The sequence below is a fragment of the Herpailurus yagouaroundi genome, unplaced genomic scaffold, assembly GCF_014898765.1.
Source record: "Herpailurus yagouaroundi ecotype Mexico unplaced genomic scaffold, PumYag 100, whole genome shotgun sequence".
Lineage (NCBI taxonomy): Eukaryota > Metazoa > Chordata > Mammalia > Carnivora > Felidae > Herpailurus > Herpailurus yagouaroundi.
In genome coordinates this window covers 70,109,231-70,126,249 of record NW_024412391.1, presented here as the reverse complement: position 1 = coordinate 70,126,249, position 17,019 = coordinate 70,109,231, and the positions used below count along the sequence as shown (strand labels likewise).

General features: G+C 38.2%; 1 protein-coding gene and 1 pseudogene across 1 annotated transcript in view; one reads left to right on the top strand and one right to left on the bottom strand.

Annotated features, from left to right (window-relative positions):
* The window catches only part of ELAPOR2 (endosome-lysosome associated apoptosis and autophagy regulator family member 2), a 184,816-nt gene that overhangs the window by 141,924 nt on the left and 25,873 nt on the right, over positions 1 to 17,019 (bottom strand). The gene's annotated exons all lie outside the window — the stretch shown is intronic.
* Positions 11,454 to 13,105, top strand: LOC121028782 (elongation factor 1-alpha 1-like; annotated as a pseudogene).

Below are 17,019 nucleotides of genomic sequence, written 5' to 3'. Positions count from 1 at the left end.
GCCATAAACCTAGGAAAGCTTTAAGAACACCCTTTAAAATCTCAGTGTATAAAACTGTTTTTATAAACACTACCTTTGAAGGTTCTTTCCAAGTAAGTTCATTGAAAAAGAAAAGGCCCAGGGGTGCCTGGGTGGCTCAGTCGGTTAAGTGTCTGACTTCAGATCAGGTCCTGATCTCTCAGTTTGTGGGTTCAAGCCCATGTCGAGCTCTGTGCCAACAGCCTGAAGCCTGCTTCAGATTCTGTGTCTCCCTCTCTCTCTGCCCCTCGCAATCTGTCTCTCTCTCTCTCTCTCTCAAAAATTGAAAAGATTGAAAAAAAAATTTTTTAAAGAAAAGGCCCAAATCCAAAGCCTTTCATTTCTCCAAGTCTTTTTTTTCCCCCCAGACTGAGAAATAAAATCTGTGCCTATGGCTACTGTCAAACGTCACAGTGGAATTTGCATTCAGCATTTCCTCCATATCATCATTGTACAGTTACGGCCGGTCCCCGCCTTAGGATGGGGACTTACAATTTCTCAACTTTACAATGACACCAAAAGCGAAACGCCTTCAGTAGAAACCATCTTTGCACTCTGAATTTTTATTTTTTTCCTGAGCTAGCGACACGCGTGATGTCGGGCAGCAGCGGTGAGCCCCGGCTCCCCGTCAGCCTCACCAGCACGAGGGTAAGCAACTGATACACTTACAACCATTCTGTACCCGTATGGCCATTCTGTCTTTCACTTTCAGTGCAGTATTCAATAAGCTACAGGAGATGGTCAATACTTTATTGTAAAAGAGGCTTTGTATTAGGGCATCTTGCCCAACTGCAGGGTAAACACCTGCCAGCATTCAAACCACGTTTCACGTCGGCTAGGCTAAGCTAGGCTAAACTATAATGTTCAGCAGGTTAGGTGTATTAAAGGCGTTTGTGACTTACGAGATTTTCAATCTATGATGAGTTTGCCAGGAGGTAACACGACATTATGTTGAGGAAGATCTGTAGTTTCAATTCTTACAAATAAATACATTCTTGTGGGGGCGGGAGGGAGAAGGAGAGATTTAAAGCAAGATTCTCAATACTTCTCACCCCTGACAAAAGTTTTGTCAACTTTGCAGCTGAAAATCTTTGAAATCGGGATTCAAGTAGGGCTAAGCTCATTTTGCAAAATAAAGCTCCAGTGTAGGGACTAGAAACAAACTATCAGAAGCACCATCTACAATTTTCATCTGTGTTCATATTGACACAGAATTAAAGTGATAGGCTACATAGGGGGAGGCGCAGCATATCGTCACTTCTGTTTGGGAAAAGCTAAACAATGTGGTATTTTACATTTCTGTTACATTCCTATTGAAAGCCACAGTGAAATTTAGAATTTGAACTCACTAACAATTTCTGTTTTTAGGAGATGACAGGAGAGATGAACCTCAGAGAAGAAAGGAGAAGAGCCTCATTCTGCTACTGTCTTTACTATTTCTCTAAGAATAGCACCACTTATAGGCAGGGGCTACTACAGTTTATAAAGAAAAAGCCAGTGGGATTTCTACATGAGCCACTACATAAAAAAACCTTTACAGTTGTCAAACTTAAGAGACCATGATTTTCACCAATCTTACCATGTGCCATAATTTGGTAGCCAACACCATCCAACCTGTGATTATGAATTACCCATCTTCATTTGTTTTAACTTCTGGCCATAAAACGAGGACTGAATTTAGGTGATGGTAGACAAGAGCACAGACCTGGAGCAACACAAATAGAGGAGTGACCCCCCACTCTGCCACTAGCCAGCTCTACATCACTGTGCCAGTCACCTGGCCCCTCAGAATTTCAATTTCTTCATTTATGGAAATCAAAATTCTAAGTGCTCATAAAAATAAATGTTTCTAGTAAAATAAGCAATAGCAGTTGGACTTAATACTTGGGTGGATATAAAATATATTTCAGATTAGATAATATAAGTAAGATACTCCTCAGGGAATCCTTGCATTACTGGGCCATTTGAACACTGTAAACATACCATCCTGAGGGGGACAAAGTAGATGAGGTGTTAAAATTCACCCCTCACTGCACATGAAGGGCACCAGGGCACATGGTGAAAGTTGCATTCAGGCAAAAGGCACCTCCCTCCTCCTCCTTCCTTTTTTTTAATTTTTTTTTACTGTTTATTTATTTTTGAGACAGAGAGAGACAGAGCGTGAATGGGGGAGGGTCAGAGAGAGAGGGAGACACAGAAGCAGAAGCAGGATCCGAGCTGTCAGCACAGAACCTGATGCGGGGCTCGAACTCACAGACCATGAGATCATGACGTGAGCCGAACTCGAAGGCTCAACCGACTGAGCCACCCAGGTGCTCCAGCTCCTCCTCCTTTCTTAAGTTTACTTATTTATGTTTGAGAAAGAGAGAGAGCAGGGGAGGGGCAGAGAGAGAGGGAGAGAGAGAGAATACCAAGCAGGCTCCACATGCTTAATGCAGAGCCTGACCTGGGGCTTAAACTCAGGAACCGTGAGATGACAACCGGAGCAGAAATCAAGAGCCAGACACTTAACCGAATGAACCACCCAGGCACCCCCCCACCTCCTCTTTTTTTAATTCACACAAAGGTACCGTATAGGTTAGCAGTGGTCCCAAATATGCATTCAATAGCAGCTGTAATTCTTAAACAATATAAAGCAATGGGTAGGACCAAAAGAACTGAGAAGCCACTCATCTTCAAGAGTATCTTGTCTGTAGGTACAATATTTTGTTAATGGAAGGAACAAAACTAAACTTTCTAACTTAAAAGATACAGTTACCCAGGCCTCCTAAAAATATGAGAGGATAAATATTCCTGGCTGAGGTTTAGGGGGCAGTCGATGGTGGAGAGAGAACACTAATTTTGTGCCAAGTCACTTTTTGCCTAATATAACTAACCAAATCTAAAACCAATCGTGTAAAACAGAGCAATCCAAAAATGACACCCTTAAGCAAAATATTCAGAAGAAATGGTAAAAGTCAAAATAGATCTTTGAGGATAAACACACAAAGAACTCTGTAATAATCACTAAATCAACATTAATTCTAGCCAAAATATACTGTTTCCCTCTACAGTCAGAAAGTGTATTAGCCTTTTTTTATTACATTTTTTTTTTATCTATCACGTGGTACCAAACATTAAATTCACCAGCAAATATTAGAAATTGATTTCCACTGGGGCACTGGGTGGCTTAGTCAGTTGAGCATCCGACTTCCGCTCAGCTCATGATCTCGCGGTCTGTGAGTTCGAGCCCCGCGTCAGGCTCTGTGCTGACAGCTCAGAGCCTGGAGCCTACTTCAGATTCTCTGTCTCCCTGTCTCTCTCTGCCCCTCCCCCTGCTCATACTCTGTCTCTCTCTCTCTCTCCGTCAAAAATAATAAACATTAGGGGCGCCTGGGTGGCTCAGTCGGTTAAGCGTCCGACTTCGGCTCAGGTCACGATCTCACGGTTCATGGGTTCGAGCCCCACATCGGGCTCTGACAGCTTGGAGCTGTCAGACAGCTGACAGCTTGTGCTGACAGCTTGGAGCCTGGACCCTGCTTCTGATTCTGTCTCTTCCCTCTCTCTCTGCCCCTCCCCTGCTCATGCTGTCTCTCTCTGTCTCTCATAAATAAATCAATGTAAAAAAAATAAAAAAAAATAATAAACATTAAAAAAAATTTTTTAAGAGAAATTTTCATTGCTCCCAAAAGGTCCTTATACATGTTCAATTACTATCTGTTAAAATATTATATAGCAGTATGGTATATATAGTAGAGACTCAAACGTGATAGCATATTAAAATTAGTATATACAAATTTTCATTGTCCAAATTCATGTGAATAAAATGTTGCTTTTATAATAATGACTTTAGAAATTTAGAAGTACTGCCGCAACACAAATTTGCAAATAAAAACTGTGCTTGATGCTACACTAAGCAAAATAATAAGAGCAAAACATATCTTGGAATGAATCCACCTCTATATACTGGAAAATAGCACCCAGCTTTTTAAAATTCATAGTACTAATCAACACCCTGGTAATATTCAGTTCTTAGTGACAGTAGCAAATTTCAAAAAAACTCATTCTTCTTTTTTATTTTTTTAATGCTTATTTTTGAAAGAGAGAGTGCACAAGAAAGAGAGAGAGACACAGGCAGTGGGTGGGGATGACAGAGAGGGAGACACAGAATCCGAAGCAGGCTCCAGGCTCCGAGCTGTCAGCACAGAGCCTGGCGAGGGGCTCAAACTCACACACTGCAAGATCATGACCGGAGTGAGCTTAAGTCAGACACTTAACCCATTGAGCCACCCAGGCCCCTTGAAAATGAACTCATTCTTGAGAGCAAAGATTGCTGATATTTACTTCAAATTCCCTTTAGCAAATTTTCGATAATTTTTTTCAGTTTTGGTGAGTTCTCAAAATTGCCAATTGGCTTAATATTATCAAGTAAGAAATAAAAAAATTTAAAATATATAATTACTCAGCTTTCACTAATTTGATATCTTGGGAGTTTTTACAGAAGTGCATAACTACTACCTATAATGAGAAGTATAGTGGGTGGGTCACTAGGGAGTTGATCATTGAACAAGAGTATTATATTTCTTACCTTCTACCCAACAGGACAACATTACTTATTCAAAGAGGGGAGCAAAGAGGCTTATTCAAAAGAGGGGAGCAAACATCAGAGAAGGAAATAAGAGATGTGATGTATACATTTTAAACATCCAGCATAACACTGATATCAGTTGTATTCTATCCAAAAGAAATAGAATATAAACTACAGATGTGACTCACATATGTAATTTTAAGTTTTCTAGTAGCCACATTAAAAAAGGAAAAAGAGGGGTGCCTGAGTGGTTCAGTCAGTTGGCGTCCAACTTTGGTTCAGGTCATGATCTCACAGCTCATGAGTTCGAGCCCCAGGTCGGGCTCTGTGCTGACAGCTCAGTCCTGGAGCCTGCTTTGGATTCTGTGTCTCCTTCTCTCTGCCCTTCTCCCGCTTGCTCGTTTTCTCCCTTCCCCCTCCCTCCCTCTCTCTCTCTCTCTCTCAAAAATAAACATTTTTTTAAAAAAGTAAAAAGAAAGGTAAGATTACTTACAATATATTTTAACCTAATATCATCATTTAAATACTTAAATATAAAAATATTAATGAAAAACGATGTTATTTTATTTTTATGGAATCATCTAAATCCAGTGTGAGTTCTGTACTTACAGGACATCTCAGCTTGGACTAGCCACACTTCAAGTGGTCAATAGCCACAGGTGGCCAGTGGCTACAGTGTTAAACAGTACAGATCTACATGCAATCATCAGGTTTTTATTCAATTATATCATGTCTTCCTATCCTGAGCTAGTGACCGTTTCTGCATTGACAACATGTATAACACTCTGAGAGATACTTCACTGCAACAAAAATATGATGGGAGCTAAGTCTTAGATAAGCAGGGATTAAAAGAAAGTTTCAATTGGAATAAGCAAAGTATAACAAAAGTCATATCTGAAATGGGCCCTTTGGCAGAAGGTAGCTTTAAATCGGCAATTGTTCATAGAAGGAAACAAAGTTCACACAGCCTGCCTGTTGAATACATTAAGGAGTAAAGCACTAGACTAAAACCCAAGAAATTTAATAAGCAAAAAATCCTCTAGATTACTGACCATGACAAAATTTAAAGCTGGCCTAAAAAGGAAAAAAGTAAAACACAAAATTATGCACATGTGGTTACAATGTTGTTGAGCACAGGACAAAGAAGTATTTGGCCAACTTCCTCATCAGTTCTGCTATTACTTTAAGATATTTAGCTTGTTTCCAGACCTCAGCATCCAATCTTATAAAATGAAGATAACGTACCTATATGTGGGAATGTACGCAAAAATTACCAACAGATAATTGTACATAAACTATCATAGATTATGTACAATCTCAAAAGAAAAGAATAAAGCTCAAGATATTAACCCAAGTTTGAGTGTTGGTCCACGCTGACCTAACAGCAAAAACTCTGCCCTTCTAAAATAGCTACAGTTGATTCTCATTTTTTGCAGATTCCATGTATGCAAATTCTCCTACTTGCAAAAATGTATTTGTAACCCCAAGGTCAGTACTGGTGGTGCTCTCGGGATCCTTCACAGATGTGCAAAGAATAGCAAAAATTTGACTCACCGAACATGCAGGTTCCCAGCTGAGGTCAAACGAGATGACATTCTGCCTTCCTGTATCAGTTCTCACGCTACAAACAAGTATCCTTTTGGCAGCATATGTTGTGCCAAGTTTTGGGGGGGGGGGTTGTTTCTGTTTTGGTTTTTTGTTTTGTTGTGCTTTATACGAGTGATTTCACCCTTTAAAGTGGCCTGAAGCATAGTGCTGAAGTGCTGTCTAGTTTTCCTAGAAGGTTGTAATATGCCTTATGGAGAAAACACATGTATTAGATAAGTTTCCTTCAGATGTGAGTGACAGTGTCATTGGTTGTGACTTCAATTATAATGAGTTAACAATATATATTAAATAAGATGTCTTTAAATGTAAACATACATAAAACAAGGTCATGTTTTGATAGGCTGATGAAAATGCTGTAACCAGAGCCTCTTGTATTTCCACTGGAAGCAAAGATTCACTATCGGCTAATTCAATCTTTATGGCAACTTTACAGACTAAAATTATAACGAAAAGCAAGACTTACATGTACATGGTAAAAGCTTCAATGCTTACATAAATTATATTTCCAGAAAATTGTCTGGTAATATTAGATTTAGTTAAAGCGTAGCTGTACTAAGAAGCTAAAGGTAATGTCTGAACACAAGTTTACTTCCAGAATTTCAAGCACTCCAGTGGAACACATTATCTACTCTTTTCAAAAACACCGTCACAATGATATTATTCACAAATAATATGAAGGTAAAAGAAATAACTTAAAAAAAATTTAACATTTTTATTTATTTTTGAGAGACGGAGAAACAGAGCACAAGCGGAGGAGGGGCAGAGAGAGAGGAAGACACAGAATCCAAAGCAGGTTCCAGGCTCTGAGCTGTGAGCACAGAGCCTGACACAGGGCTCGAACCCATGAACAGTGAGATCATGACCTGAGCCAAAGCTGGACAGATGCTTAACCGTCTGAACCACCCAGGCGCCCCAAGAAACAACTTTTAAAAATTCTGCTGAAGTGAAGCAAACATGGTGTATATTTTAATTTTTAAATACTGATTTATACAAATCAACCACTTAATATAAGAAATTAGCAAACTTTCTCTCTCATCCAATGTAATTAGATGGCTCTTGGTTCCTATAATAATTATGTTTACATGAGAAAACAGTAAAATGAAACTGCATATAAACTAAACATTCTTTGATTCACTTCAGGAAGTAACTTCTATGCAAGGAAAGTTTTACAGATGATGAATTCGTTCACGACCTTGATTATGGTGGCAATTCACCGCATGAATGCATATTCCAAACTTATCAACTGTATACATTGAATATGTATAGTTTTTTGTCTACAAGTCATATTTCAATAAAAATACAAGTGATTCATGTGCGATTTCTGTTACCAGGAAATAATCATGTAGTATATTAGAAAGTCTGTCTTCATATTTTTTAAATATGTTTGCAATATAAGCAAAAATACCTTTTGGCTTTAATATTTTATCAAAACAATCTTCATCAATATTCTCTACCAAAATCTAGGACCACAAATAAAACTGATAAATTGGCTGTGAACTGCAATACTGTATCTAATGGTCACTGAACACAAATCAATTACCTGCCTGAGAGTTTCCTGACACCAATTTTAATCCCAGGTCTTTGCTACTCTCTGCCTACAGTTTTTTCAATAATTTAATCCTTCAGTAACAGAAACTATCAAAGCTGTTTTGAAAGGCCTGTTTTGAATCCTTCAAAAATGAAAAATCTTATTCTGATAATATCCCTACATTTCAGATTTCAGCTTGAGCCCTTTACATGACACATTTTCCTAAAGTGCGTTATTTGTCAGTGAATAGGTCTGCATTGGCCAGTTGTTTAATTAAAGCACTGGAAATAACAGCAGCAATTTCCTCTCCAGACAACAAATCTCTCTCTGAAAGTGTGATTACCTTCACAAGCTCAGGTCTTTCCTAAATTAGTGGTGTGCCATTTCTGCGCTCAATGATTCACAATGGAAACTGAAACCTGAGACAAACAAATCTAAATGCACAAAAGCAAACAAGTAAAAAATTCTTTCTTAACCTTCAAAAGGTAGAGAGACACAGTCACCTTTTCTCAAAGACTTTGTTGACAATGAAACTGTCCTGTATTTTTGTGTTTATGTATACTGGAATATTTTAGCTCCAATCTGTATCTTTGTTTTCTGAATCAGATCACTTATCATTGATAAAATTATGAAGTTCTACGTTATGAAACTTTTAAGATTTACAAGGAAGAGAACCCAAAATAGCAAACAGAGCACTGCCCAAATAACTTAATGTTCCAATTGCTCTACTCAATTATATAAGAATTGGCCCTAGTAAAGTTATTTGTCACATCAGATTACATGACTATTTTGAGAAAATGGACCTATCTTTTCTTCACCCCCACAATCTTGCTCAGCAACTGAATGAGGTGGGCTCTTGATGTCCATGGAAAAGATAAAGGGTACAAGTTGAAAACAAGGTGAGTAATCCTCAGCAAACAGTAATACCAACAGCAAAAACCTTCCCAATTGTGAAAACAGATCAGGCACGGTCAAAAGAATAGAAACTTCCATTCTAAAAATTTACCCTCAAAAAGTAACCCCCCTACACACATACAATCAACCTTCCAGAAAGAATAAAGATAGAATTCCTATCACAATGACCCTTTTCACATTTGCATTCTATAGTCAGGAAAATACATTAGAGTGGAAGATGAATTGCCACAGAGAAATAGAAAGATAAACAATGCCTTTACACTTAAGAGGAATTTTTATTTGATTTCATGTAATAAATTTGAAAAGGTACCCAATCTATATTTTTCACATTCCTGACAATTTCTAAAAAACAAACAAAACACACACACACACACACACACACACACACACACACACACACACACAAAGAACACTTGTAACATTCAGAAATTGGGAAATTGGAAACATTCCATTTGGGGGAATTTGTCCTAAGGAAATATATAAGATAAATATCTAGATATAGCAAAGACAGAGCTACAATAATGTTTATTACAGGGATGCCTGGGTGGCTCAGTCAGTTAAGTGTCCGACTGCAGCTCAGGTCATGACCTCACGGTTCATGGGTTCGAGCCCCACATGGGGCTTCGTGCTGACAGCTCAGCACAGAGCTTCAGGTTCTGTGTCTCCCTTTCTCTCTGCCCCTCCCCTACTAACGCTCTGTCTCTCTCTCAAAAATTAAAATGTGAAATTTTTTTTTAAAAAAATAATGTTTATTACATACCTGTAATAGCAAGAAATAGAAAACATTCTACATGATTAACAGTAGGGAATTGCTGCATTCTATTTTGATACACGCACACAGAATTCTGTGCACTTATTTCAAACTGTATATATCTACTCCTGACATGGCAATATGCTCATGATATGATGCGTATAACATGACTGTGTTTCTGTAAAATGCGTGAATGACTACATCATGACAGGGATTAGAATACATCTCTACAAAGGTACCAACAGTAATCACCCTGGCATATTTGGCTTGCTTCTATTTCCTGATTTCCTTCATAAGAAACATGTTTCTTTTTGTACAAACAAAAAAATCAGATCATTTAGAAATAAAATACAAAAACAAGTAGATAAACACTAAATGACTTGTCATTAACATCCTCACCCTGAAGTAAACAGATGTTCCATTTTATACCACCCAAAGAGTCACTTCCCATTTTTAATGCAAGAAAAAAATGCTAGATGCCTACCTAGGTTAGCACTCATTCATATAATTTGTTTCCCTAAGATATAAAAAGACAAATGAATTGGAATGCCTAAGAAAGGAGGTATTCCAGTGAAATGATTTTCAAAGGGTAAAAATAATTTCCCCTGAAAAAGAACCAGCCCAATTTCCTGTACATGTCAATTGGGCATGATGAACAAAATTCAATCTTTCTTTGATGAATGAGGATCTCACTGCCTCAAAAGTCAATGCAAGCTAAAAGGCTCTGGACCCAGAGAAAATATGGAGAGAAGATAAAGTCAATGTGTTCATGGTGCCTGGGTGGCTCAGTCGGTTAAGCGTCCGACTTCGGCTCAGGTCACGATCTCACGGTTTGTGGGTTAGAGCCCCGTGTCGGGATCTGTGCGGACAGCTCAGAGCCTGGAGCCTGCTTCAGATTCTGTGTCTCCCTCTCTCACTGCCCCTCCCCCGGTAGCACTCTGTCTCTCAAAAATAAATAAACATTTTTTAAAAAAATGTTTTAAGTCAATGGGTTCTGACTCAGACATATGCTGTGGAAATGGGTTCCCTGAAAAAATCCCAGATGGGCTCTTGTCTTCTGTGATCTGTATTTGCCTCTTAAGTTTAACACAGAAGATCCTAGGCTGATGGTTCAGGAAGCTCTCAGTTTAACTGCAATTTTGTGTAAGTCGCTGGAGAAAATTCTTATACAGCAAATGCATACTGAGACAAGCGCATTTGTAAAAAATATTTAAGTTTTAAACCACATTCATACAAGACAATATAAGGTTTTTGCTCATTATCAAACACAAATACCACAATCACCTAAAACTTAGAAAAATGTGTGCACAAAGGCAGAAACCAAGAAAAACAAAGAACAACAGATTTCACTAGATAAAGACAGTTTGATCCCCTGTGACCAAAATACATCAACAAAATGAGAAGACAAATAACTAGGAATATGTCTGTAACAGATTGTCAACATTTACATCTTCATTACCCATTTTTAAAATTCTAGTTATTTACAAAAAGACAAAATTCACTAAGGTCATGAAGTAGGCATTCACAAAAGGAAACAACAAACATATGGTGACACATTTTATATAAGTAGAAATTTAAAATACAATATAAATAGATATGCTTTTTGTTAAAGTGAAAATGATTATGAATAAAAGAATATGAACAAATGAAAGAAGAAACAGACACTCAAATATTGCTGGGAGGACTGTAAATCAGCCTATTATTTCTGGAAGGAAATTTGGCAATGTGTGTCAAAAGCCTTAAAAGCATATACTCTTTGACAAAACAGTTCTATTCCTAGGACTTTATCCTTAAACAATAATTAAGCAATATTTTCTATAAAAAGATATTCATCATAGCATTAGTTAAATAGAAGCCAAGAGTTAAATTTTTATCAAAAGAGATTGGAAAAATAAATTCTGTTTACTAAAAATCATGACATACCAGAACACTTAAAGACAAGAGAAAATATTTAAAACGGTAGACGGTAGATGGTAAGTACTGACATAAAACAGAATGTAGCTTGTTCATAGTGGGTTTGCTGCCCAAACACAGGTGTCGTAAAAACCCTCACTCAATCTGTCAGAATGAGAAAGGAAAAGACTCCTATCAATACTGTCCTCATTGGACATGCAGATTCAGGAAGTGTACCACTACTGGCCGTCCCATATACAAACATGATGGGAACAAAAGAACTATTGAAAAATTTGAGAAGGCTGCTATTGAGGCGGTAAAGGGCTGCTTCAAGTATACCTGGGTCTTGCATCAACTGAACACTGAGTGTGAGCCTATTACCACCACTGATATTGCCCTGTGGAAACTCAAGACAGCAAGTGTGATGGGACCATCACTGATAACAGAGAACACAGAGACTTGATCGAAAACCTGATTACAGGCACATTACCAGGCTGACTATGCTGTCCTGATTGTTGCTGTTGGTGTTAATGAATTTTAATCAGGGATCTTCAAGAATGGGCAGATCCATGAGCATGCCCTCTCGCCTTACACACTGGGTGAGAAACAACTAACTACTGGTATTAACTCTTGAGCCACCCTAGAGTCAGAAGAGGCACAAAAAAATCATTAAGGAAGTCTGCACCTACATTAAGAAAACTGGCTACAACCACAACACAGTACTATTTGAGCCAATTTCCGGTTGGAATAGTGACAGCATGCTGGAGCCAACCGCTAACATGCCTTGGTTCAAGGAATCAAAAGTCACATGTAAAGATGGCAAGGCCAGTGGAACCAGTGCTGCAGGAGACTCTGGATTGATTCCTGCCAACAATTCATCCAACTGACAACCCCTTACGTCTGCCTGTCCAAGACATCTACAGAACTGGTGGTTTTGGTTCCTAGGGCCAAGTGGAGACTGGTGTTCTTACACTCAGCATGGTTGTCACCTCTTCTCCAGTCAACGTTGCAACTGAAGTAAACTCTGTTGAAATGTACCATGAAGCTTTGAGTGAAGCTCTTCCTGGGGACAATGTGGGCTTCACTGTCAAGAACACGTCTCTCAGAGATGTTTGTTATGGTGATCTGACTAAGCAAAAAATGACCCAATGGGAACAGGAGGCTTCATGGCTCAGGTGATTATCCTGAATAATCCAGGCCACGTCACTGCTGGCTATGTACCTGGGCTGGATTGTCACACAGCTCACACTGCTCATGAGTTTGCTGAAGATTGATCATCGTTCTGGGGAAAAAGCTGAAAGATGGCCCCAACGTCTTGCAATCTGATGCTGCTACTGCTGTTACTATGGTTCCTGACAAGCTCATGTGTGTTGAGAGCTTCCCTGACTATCTTCCTCTGGGCCATTTTGCTGTTCGTGACACTAGACAGATCGTCACTGTGGGCGTCATGAAAGCAGTGGACAATTAGGCAGCTGGAGCTGGCAAGGTTACCAAGCCTGCCCAGAAGCTCAGAAGGCTAAATGAATAAATGCCCAATAGCTGCCACACTAGTTTGAATCAGTGGTGGAAGAAAGGTCTCAGAACTGTATATCTCAATTGGCCATTTAAGTTTATTAGTAAGAGACTGGTTAATTTTAATAATGCATTGTAAAACTTTCAGAAAAGGAGAATATTTTGTGGACCATTTGTTTTGTGTGTGGGTGGCAGTTTTTAGTTACTAGGTTTTAAAATCAGTAGCTCTTAGGGGCACCTGAGTGGCTCTGTCGGTTAAGCATCTGACTTCGTCTCAGGTCATGATCTCAAGGTCCATGAGTTCAAGCCCCGCATCGGGCTCTGTGTTGACAGCTCAGAGCCTAGAGCCTGCTTCAGATTCTGTGTCTCCCTCTCTCTCGGCCCCTCCCCCGCTCTCACTCTGTCTCAAAAATAAATTAAAAAAATTTTTTTAAATCTTAAAATCAGCATCTTTTAAGGGAAACAAGTTGACCAAAAATCTGTCACAGAATTTGAGATCCATTACAACAAAGTTTAATGAGGAAAAAACTCAGAATGTACATGACCTTCAATTTTCTTTTAAAAAGCTTTAGCACTGGGTGTTTTGTGTAAGTGATGAATCACTGGGTTCTATTCCTGAAACCAATACTACACTGTATGGTAACTAACTTCAATTTAAATAAATAAATGTAAAAAGAAAAATGAATAAAATAAATAATTTAAAAACCTTATGTTTAAAAAAAATTTTCTACACGGTGTGTTTTTATACATGTGTTTATGCATAAATAATACTGAAAGGACCTATACCAAAATGTGAAATGAGATTATTTGCATTTCTACATTTCTTAAATTTTTTTATTTATTTATTTTCATCATGATGAGTGTACTCTTCAACGCCTATTCCCTATTTCCCCCATCTCCCTCCACCCATCTTCCCTCTGGTAACCATCAATTTGTTCTCTACAATTAAGAATCCGTTTCTTGGTTTCTCTCTTTTTTTTCCTCCTTTTCTCCTTACCTCATTTACTTTATTTCTTAAATTCCACATATGAAATTATATGGTATTTGTCATTCTCTGACTTATTTCACTTTAGCATTATTTCACTTTAGCATTACAAAAAGCAAGATTTCATCCTTGTTTATGGCTGAGTAATATTCCATTTTGTGTGCGCGCGCGCGCGTGTGTGTGTGTGTGTGTGTACACACACTACATCTTCTTTATCCAGTTATCTATCGATGGACACTTGGGCTGCTTCCATAGTTTGGCTATCGTAAATAATGCTGTAATAAACATAAGGTTCCATGTATCCCTTTGAATTAGTGTTTTTACATTTTGGGGCACATATCCAGTATTGGGATTCCTGGATTATATGGTAGTTCCGTTTTTTTTTTTTTTTTCTGCATTTCTTAAATTTTTTATAATAGACCATCACCACAATTATTAAATAAAAGCAAACATCTATTCATATCAGCACTATTCACAAGAGCAAAAATGAAGAAAGAATCCAAGGTCCATCAGTGGATGAATAAACAAATCATAATTATATATATATATATATATATATATATATACACACACACACACACAAACACACATATAAATACACACATATACATACACATACACGCATACAAAATACAATATTAATCAGCCATAAAAAGAAGTCAAGTACTGTTACATGCTATGATGTGGACAAACCTCCAAAACATTATGCTAAGTCAAAGCCTGACACAAAATGTCACATATTATATGATTCCATTTATACAAAATACCCAGAATAAGTAAGTCCATAGACACAGAATGTAGACTGGTGGTTACCAGGCACTGCAGGGAGTGAGGAATGGGAACAAACTGCCTAATGGGTACACAGTTTTACTGTGAAATGAAAGAAATGTTTTGGAACTAGACAAAGATGATAGTTGCACAATATTGTGAATATACTAATTGCCATTGAACTGTTCACTTTAAAATGGTTAATTTTTAAAATTTTTTTAACATTTATTTATCTTTCAGAGACAGAGCGCAAGTGGGGGAGGGGCAGAGAGCGAGGGATACACAGAATCTGAAGCAGGCTCCAGGCTCTGAGCTGTCCGCACAGAGCCTGATGCAGGGTTCAAACTCAAAAACCATAATATCGTGACCTGAGCCAAGGTCAGATGCTTAACTGACTGAGCCACCCAGGTGTTCCTAAAATGGTTAATTTTAAAAAACAGAATAGAATGGTTAATTTTGTGTCATGTGAATTACACCTTCATTATTTTTAAAAGTTAAAAAAATAGAGGGGAGCCTGGGTGGCTCAGTCCATTAAGCGTCTGACTTCGGCTCAGGTCACGATCTCACGGTTTGTGGGTTAGAGCCCCGTGTTGGGCTCTGTCCTGACAGTTCAGAGCCTGGAGCCTGTGTCAGATTCTGTCTCTCTCTCTCTCTCCGTCTCTGTGCCCCCTTACTCATACGCTCTCGCACTCTCTCTCGCTCTCAAAAAACATTAAAAAAGAAAAAAGGTAAACATCTAATCATCATATTCCTCTTCAAAGTTTACTAAATTGTTTCAATTTGATATGCTTGATTGCATAAGAGACCATTACCTCTGCCACTGAGTTCTAGGTATGCTAGTGTGTCTGTTTGTCCATCTGTCTCTCACTTGCCTACTCACTATTCTTACTAACAAATAATGATAGCTAACATGAATATGGTACTTACTACAAACTTCTCAAAGGTTCATATACATGGAGTATGTTGAATCCTCACAACAAATCTATGAGGTAGGTATTATTATTGTTATTTATTATTATCGTCTCTGATTTATGGATGAGAAAGAAAGACACAAAGAAATAAAGTGATTTGCTCAAGACTACACAGCCAGCAAGTGACAGTATTGGGATTTAAACCCAGGCAGGCTGACTTCAGAATCCTATCTTAAGTGCTTCACTTGTTATGTTCTACTTATTCTCAAAAGAATGCATGGTCTTGGTAGAAAATGAGAAATAGAGGTTAAGCGTATGAAATAGGAGGGAGACCATCCATAATCTTGCCACCCAAGTAAAATCACTGTTAACCTATTATACAGTTTTCCAAATAAATATACACATTTATATCCCTTTACCAAAGTTTTCATGACATGCTTTAGTTTCTGCTTAACATATTATAAACTTCTCCCATGTAAATAAACACAATGCTATGTCATCAAAATTAATGGTGCCATGGTATTCCATTTAACACAGGAAACAATTTAACCAGCCTCCTATTAAAATTTGGGATTGTCTATGAATAACGCTGAGATCAATCACCTTAAAAGTACATCACTGTTCACAGAGGTAGAACAAATAATCCTAAAATTTGTATGGAACCAGAAAAGACTCCGAATAGCCAAAGCAATCTTGAAAAAGAAAACCAAAGCTGGAGGCATCACAATCCCAGACTTCAAGCTATACTACAAAGCTGTAATCATCAAGACAGTATGGTATTGGCACAAGAACAGACACTCAGATCAATGGAACAGAATGGAGAACCCAGAAATGGACCCACAAACTAATCTTTGACAAAGCAGGAAAGAATATCCAATGGAATCAAGACAGTCTCTTCAGCAAGTGGCGCTGGGAAAACTGGATTGTGACATGCAGAAGAATGAACCTGGACCACTTTCTTACACCATACACAAAAATAAACACAAAATGGATGAAAGACCTCAACGTAAGACAGGAAGCCATCAAAATCCTCAAGGAGAAAGCAGGCAAAAACCACTTTGATCTTGCCCACAGCAACTTCTTATTCAACACGTCTCCGGAGGCAAGGGAAACAAAAGCAAAAATTAACTACTGGGACCTCATCAAAATAAAAAGCTCCTGCACAGCGAAGGAAACAATCAACAAAACTAAAAGACAACCGACAGAATGGGAGAAGATATTTGCAAATGACATTTCAGATAAAGGGTGGGTATCCAAAATCTATAAAGAACTTACCAAACTCAACACCCAAAAAACAAATAATCCAGTGAAGAAATGGGCAAAAGACATGAACTTTTCCAAAGAAGACATCCAGATGGCCAACTGACACATGAAAAAATGCTCAACATCACTCATCATCAGGAAAATACAAATCAAAACCACAATGAGATACCACCTGACACTTGTCAGAATGGCTAACATTAACAACTCAGGCAACAACAGATGTTGGCGAGGATGCGGAGAAAGAGGACCTCTTTTGCATTGTTGGTGGCAATGCAAGCTGGTGCAGCCACTCTGGAAAAC